Below are 8,134 nucleotides of genomic sequence, written 5' to 3'. Positions count from 1 at the left end.
GCATCAAGTCTTATCTCCCTAAGTAGTAGTGGAGCAGACAAAAAAAAACCAATCCTATCTCCCTGAAATTATAGTGGAGCGGATTAAAACCACAAATCTCGTCCCCATGGAGTTGTAGCAGAGTAGATCGAAGTCGTACCTCTCTAAAGATGTCGTGAAGTGGATCAAAGCAATAAGACGCAGTGGACTAGAGTGAGGCTACTTGAAGAAGAAAGGCACCAAAGAGTCAAGACTCGGCGAGACCAGGCAAAATTGACCTTTCTTAGTCTTTGCTCTATTCCCGTTACACGACAATGAGCAAAGAGGGGCAGCTGTAAAGCCCAGATTTCGCCCGGGCCCAATAACAAATAAAATACCCATAGTCCATTTTACATAAAAAAATAATAAACCCAATTATGACAGCCCAATTCAAACCCAACAGGCCCCAAAAAAAAAAAAGCTTTCAGCAGCAGAGGATGGGGAGCCCTAGGGTGTGCCGCATGCACGCCTCCAGCAATGTGCGTCACTCCACCTCCTCGCACGCCGCCTCTTTCCATGCGCGTCGCTTCATCTCCTCGCACGCCATCGCCACGCCTCTGACACCTGCAAAGAAATTGAATGCAACCATAGAGCATGCTAACAGTAATGGCAGTAAATAGGCAGATAGAGGATAGTTTAATAATAGGATTCGGCTATAAAAGCCATAGGATCCCCTTGTAAGTTTTTTTTACGAAGGCACAGATTTTGAAATCGAAAAAAATCAAGATTAAAGAAAAAGGTTGATTTGAATTGCTTTCTCTTCATTTTTCTTTATCTTTTGCGTATTTATTTATTTATTTTTATTTCTGCAAATCGATCTTAAAAATAATCAATAGAAAAAATGAAAGGAAAAGAAGCTACCTGAATCGGCCCTTAGGCCCGCCATCGATGGTCCTCCACCGTCGCCGGACTTGGGTTCAAGGAGGGGCCAAAGCTTTTCTCTTTCCCTTTGGTTCCCCGTTCCATAGCCTCGACCTCTGAAATGCGCTTCAACGCGCCGATAGTAGGCGCCCTCGAATGGCTCCGGTCACCGGGCAGTGAGGAGGCGTGACGGCGGCGGGGTTCCTAACCTTGGAACCCTAGCAGAGAAAAGGAGTCTCCCTTTTGTTTTATTTTTATTTTTTTGTGTGTTCTTTGCAAAAGAATGAAACGGCAGGAGTAAAATTTTTTTGCTTTTATGGTAATTATTACCCTAATGGGTATTTTTCGCAATTAGTCCTTCCAATTCTAGGGCACATTCGATGCACTTTTCTATTTACTAAATTTCGGCCACAGAATTTTGGCGCTTGTTCCAATCTGGTCTGCAAAAAACAGTCGCATGCGAAATGGGAATATTTCTTTCTTCAGTCCTCACGCCCTTGCGCATGTCTTATTTTAGTTCCCGACCTTTTGACTTCATTTTTTTATTTTAAATTTGCTTTTGTTTTTTAGTTTTCATGTTTATTTTGATTGCGTTTTACTTTTTAAACGGTTTAGATTTTTATATATATATTGTTTCATTTAAACAGTTCAATCATTATTTATTTTAAGATTTTTATGTATTATTTATAGTAAACAGTTTTGGTTTATATATATTATCCTAAGTTTCTTTCCTATATTACATTTCAATTTTTTATATATATATAAGATACTGACTTGCTTTTATAAATTATTTATTATTACTATTTATCTTTTATGATAAGATGTATTATATGTCAAATATTATAAACTGCTTTTTACAATTTCCTTTTAAATTGTCATTTTATATTGATTTTGATGTTCATTTTATGTATTATTTAGTTAAAATTATTTTATTATTTAAAATTGTTTTATATATCTTTTAAACGCAAGTTATTTATCAATAATGTTTTATTTGTTTTTTCGTTACAAAGATTTTTCCTTCACATTACTTATCTTATACTTTTATATATATACATTATTTATTTTATCTTATATATATATATATATATCATTTTTGTATATTATTTACCTTAAATTTCTTTGTTTGCATTATCTATTTTAATTTCATCATTATTATTTTAAAATTTTCTTTTACGTTTTATTTAATTTTAATTTGCTTTATACCTTTTAAATTATTGTTTAATTTATTGGTCTTTATTTATCGATGTTTGAATTTGAATGATGAATGCTGTATGATTATCGCCTTTGTGTAAGTTAATTCGTTTATTCGTTTATTCGTTTTCATATCGTTGGCGTCCACTTGCATGATATTGTATTCGTGTATTATTGTCTCGTTTGTGCTACCATATCTCATTTCATGTCATTGCATCGTGGACTATTCAAAATAAATGTATGTCTTTAAGTGTTGTACTCGTAACTATTCAAGAATTTTTTTAAAAAAAATAAGGCAATATTTTGCATTTTGGAAATTCCAAGAATCGTACCCTAACTTACTAGGTCTCGATTTTCTCGTTAAACCTAAATAGAAAAATATCCTTTTAAATTTCTAAAAACATAAAATTCCAAAAATAAAGGTAATATTCTATATTTAGAAAATCTGACAAATCGTGCCCTAACTCACTGGGTTTCGATTTTTCTCGTATTTATCCTAAATAATTGAATATCCTTTTAAAATTAAAATGAATGATGTTTAAATAAAAAGTGAAAGGCAAGCTTACACTCAAAATACGAGATGTCGGGTCCTAACTTACTGGATGTGACATCTTGTTACTTTGAGATAAGGAAGCATTTTCCATTTTTATTTATTCGAGTAATTTTAAAATAACACACATAAAGAAGGATCGTATTTTTAAATTCTTTAAAATTCTCAATTTTCGACACCAAGACATTAAGTAATCCACTAGGTACCAATTTTGGGCGTATCAAGGGTGCTAATCCTTCCTCATGCGTAACCGACTCCCGAACTCGTTTTTCTGAATTTCGTAGACCAAAATTGTTGTTTTAATAAAAATTAAATCGTTTATTAAAAACAACCATTTTTCGAGGTGACCCGATCAGACCTCATCAAAAAAGGATTGGTGGCGACTCCCGTTTTCGTTTTCGTTTTCAAAATTCAAGTCGACCCCGTTTTCATAAAAAAAATGGTGTCAACAAATACAAAATATTATAATGTCAACTTAAAATAACTTTACAACTATAAAAGTTTAAACATAAACATTTTCTAACATCCACCTCTTATGACATAATTTTATCTCAAATTTTACAATGATATGAAATTATCACAGGTGAGTAAATATTCCAAAGTTCATGACAAATAAGTACTTTTACTCACATTCCGCAATAATCATATATGTTAATCAAAATAAAAATTAAACCAATAAATTCTATTAAAATGAAAAAATATTTATCTCGACATAAAAATCTCAATAACTAAATGTGTGAAGGGTTTTATAAATTCACGAGATACGAATAGTGAATTATATAAATTAAACTTTTTAATAGAAATCAAATCAAATCAAATTTCAAAAGAAGTTAATCAGATTGACTTACGTTACCATGGATGAGAAGTAGTGATTATAAACATCCTTTGTAATGAAGAAAAAGAGATCATCCCCAAGCAAATATCAAAAATCAAACTTTGAGAGTGAATCTTACTTCTCGATTTCATATAGATAACGGTATCAAATCTTTCACCATCCTTTAGAACAAAAAGTAAAATAAGTTAATCAAAACAATGAAAACGTATAGTGAAAGAAGAATGAAAAATAATAATCAGATATGAAACATTAAATAAAAGAAACTTCCTGTAAAAACTTTGCATCTTGCCGTCAAGGATATTGAAAGCCATGAAGGATAAATTTGATCGACGAACTATCACTTTGAGCAAGATCGTGCTGATAACATGTTATAAAATAAAGAGAGATGGGGAGAATAAAGAACAAAGAAAACTTGAAAGCAATAGAGAATGTACTTTATTGATCAAAAGGGATTGTTACAATGCTTCATTAGAGTCTCTATTTATAGGCATAAGAAGTATAAAAGAAGTAGAGATCTAATTCTAATAACTATTAGAATTTAAAGTGTATTAAAACTTTATTTTTATCATGATGGACATCCACTTAATAAGATATTTATAACAATTATAAATTTTTGAAATTTTTATAATTTATTATATTTTAAATTTTCAATGATTTTTGGAAAAATAAATTATAAACTTTATTTTTGGATGTTAGAAGATTATTTTATTTATTTTAGACAGTTTGAGATTTTTTTCCATTTTAATAATATTTATTTTTTAGTATTTTGAATTTTAATAAATTTTAAATATTCTTTTCAAAATTTTGAAAGTTTTATTGATTATTTAGGATTATTTCAAATTTTATAATTTTTAAATATTTTTAATTTTATATGATATTTTAGTTCTATTAAATTATTTAAAAGTTAACCAATTATAATTTGGCTCATGCCATGTATGGAAATAGTTATGGAGCAAATTATTCCTTTTTCTTCCAAGAGGGACCAATTTACTTAATTTTAAAATTGGCAATGATTATTTAGGATTATTTCAAATTTTATAATTTTTAAATATTTTAATTTTATATGATATTTTTAGTTCTATTAAATTATTTAAAAGTTAACCAATTATAATTTGGCTCATGCCATGTATGGAAATAGTTATGGAGCAAATTATTCCTTTTTCTTCCAAGAGGGACCAATTTACTTAATTTTAAAATTGGCAAGGTCCTAAGGAGTATTTAAACCTATAATATTTTAATAGCCTACTAATTAAATAACACTTAATTTTAAATTAGGTTTTATTAAATAATAATTACTTTTGTACTTTTTTAAAAATATATAGATATTAATTTTATTATATTATTTTTTAATTATTAAATTGTACATTTATGATATTATTAAATTGATTTTTGACAATTTTTAAAATATATTATTTAAAAAGGTTTTTACAAGGCAATAGGGTATGAATCCCAAAATATTTTGGTGGTAAACATGTTGGTAATATTATTATTTTAATTAAAATTAAATTTATAATAATTGCATCATACTTTAAATAAGGAAAAATATGATGATTGTTATGAATATCTTATTAAGTGGATGTCCATCTTGATCAAGATAAAGTTTTGATGTACTTTAAATTCTAATAGTTATTAGAATTAGATATATACTTCTTTTAGAATTCTTATGCCTATAAATAGAGACTCTGGTGAAGCATTGTAAATCACCCCTTTGATTAATAAAGTACATTTTCTGTTGCTTTCATATTTTCTTTGTTCTTTACTCTCCCCATCTCTCTTTATTTTATAACACGTTATCAACACGATGCTACTCTATTTTTTCAAAATCTTTCGAAGTCGTCCCACAAATCAAATTCCTTTTCACCTTAAACTTTCACCCTTACAATTTCATCTTTAGGATGTTGGAAGATTCAATCTCAAAATAGATGCTCGTGATAATAGCTAAGGTGATGACGATGATGTTAAAGATCTTCAGGTATATTTTACTATGATTTATTTATTATATCATATTTATTATAATTGGAGACTAATCATGACAACATGAATAGATAAATTTTTAATTTAAAATTCACACATGTTTGCGATGGTGATTATGAAATAAAGAATCTATTGGAACGTTTATAAGTTCGTCCTAAAAAATCTATTGCATTCCCTAAAGTGAATGTAAACATAAAGAAAATAAAAGATATACTCATGGACCACTAAAAGTGGGAACATAGTAATAAATAAGAGAACAATGAGGGTTCTCAAGATAACTTTTCAAAGGGTAAAGATAACTTTTGTTATCAATGTGATATGAAAAGATTATTGGCCACATATGTGGCGTATGCCCAAATATTTTGTTTCTGTTAATATTCTTTGAGGAATATATGAAAATGTAGTAATGAATTCTATCATTACAGATAGAAAATATTTATCTTATTTGGTACTAAAACAAACAAATATTATTCCAATATTTGATAGTACAAAATTAGTCGAAAGCTCGGAAGAGCTAATATATCACTATCTAAAAAGTACAAAATTTGTGATGGTTAATGCATTACTTTTAAAATTTATTTGTAATGGATCTCATATTGAGATTGTGAATGAGGAAAATATTATATTTCACATGAATCACTATTGCTATAAATATCTATTTTGAAAAGATGAAAAGAGAGGATTGAGTTATTAATTTATATTATAATCTTTGTGATCTTCTTTTGTCATCATCCCCATTAAGGGTTGAAAGCAAAATATTTGATTGTGAAAGATCTATTTATGAGCAATAGAATATGATAATTGTATCTAAAGCTTATTATGGTTGGATGTACCTAAAGTTGCAAGTATTTTTAAAAGCGTGAGTATAACCCTACAATATTCAGAATAAGTTCTCAATTAAAATTACGTGGTAAAATATTACTGATGAGAACTTGCAAGAGAGAAAACTTATGTATGAAAATTCATTGGTTATGTACATATTATACACATGGAAAGTAAGATCCACTCTCAAAGTTTGCTATTAATAGATTTTGGGCATTTGAAGATTTTGGCATATTCTCTAAAACTAATACTGCCTATAATTATTTGGAAATTATATTTATTGACTTGGTTGCATTATAGACTTCACATTGATTTAGACATTTTCAGTAGTAAATGTCACAATAGTACTTATATGTGGATACAAATTAAAAGGAATGATGATAAAACTATCAATTTGTTACAATTTAGTACAACTGAAACACATGTTAAAGTAAACCAGAAGTTTACTAATACAAATGTGTTTACTACTTGGCGTGATCAGTTAGACTATCATGGATCATATATTATGCGAAAATTAGTTGAGAATTCATATGGACATCCATTAAAGAACCAGAAGATTCTTTAATTTAAAGAATTCTCATTTGTTGCTTGTTCTCAATAAAAATTGGTCCTTAGAAACTCACTAGCTAAAGTTGAGATTTAATGTCTTGCATTTCTGAAATGAATATGGGCCCATTCATCCACCATGTGTATGGTTTTGATATTATATGATTTTGGTTGATGCATCTACAAAATAATCACATGCGTTATCAACTCGCAACATGTCGTTTGCGAGAATGCTTGTTTAAATGATTAATTTCAGATTATGCAATTAAAACAATTCATCTTGCTAATGTTGGTGAGTATGCATTCCAAGTTTTCAATGATTATTGCATGTCAATTGGGATAAAAGTTGAACATCCTATAGCTTATGTTCACACACAAAATGATTTAGCTGAATTGTTTATCAAATGCTTCCAACTAATAGTTAAATCATTACTTATGAGAACTAAACTTTCTATTTCAGCATAAGATTATGTTGATTTATATGTTGTACGCATCAAGACAATAAGTTATAAATACTCCAATTACAATTGATTTTTGGTCAAGAGCCAAATATTTCCCATCTTACAATTTTTGGATGTGCAGTATATGTTCCAACTGCTCCACCACGCACAGGTTATAATAAGAGATTGGGAATGTATATTTATATGAGTCTCCTTATAATATTTTTGAGCAATTAATTCGAGATTTAATTGTGATATGAGTTGTTAGTTTTCCCAACATTAGGGGGAGAGAAACGATAATTTGTAATGAGTTAGGGGGAGAGTAATTAAACCAGAAGTTCAATAAGGATAAATCATTACAAGTTAACTGTTAGATGTATTTACAACCTTAATGAGAATAGCCAAGTGTTATATACCATCTAATATTTTAATTTGAATCAAAGTCCCAGTAGGACAATCAGTTAGAATAAATAATAGATTGATCGGTTCTAAAGATGAAAATTATTCTAGATGGTCATATAGTGGAGGCGTGTGCTCCAGAAGAGACCCAATACATAATTAATAAGTAAAACTTCAAAAGAGATTCAAGTACCTGAAACTGAATTTTAAAATAATAAAAATAAGAGATCTCGATAAGTTATGTCAATTCGAGAAAATATGGAATCGAATAATAAAAGTGGCCGACAATGATTTTGTATTCAATATTATTATTGAAATAATGAAATAAAAGGAGGATCTTGAATAAATCTATTGAGAAATATAGATATGGAATAAATTGATCAAAATAGAAAGATGCAACTCAAGTACAATTAAATTTGTGAAGTTTTTGGACCAAGAGTCCAAATATCTAAAGGTATAAAGCCAATAAGGGTGCAAATGAAGTAGTTTTGCAAAATG

This window comes from Gossypium raimondii, chromosome 6 (assembly GCF_025698545.1).
Source record: "Gossypium raimondii isolate GPD5lz chromosome 6, ASM2569854v1, whole genome shotgun sequence".
Classification (NCBI taxonomy): Eukaryota; Viridiplantae; Streptophyta; class Magnoliopsida; order Malvales; family Malvaceae; genus Gossypium; species Gossypium raimondii.
This window is presented reverse-complemented; position numbering follows the sequence as displayed.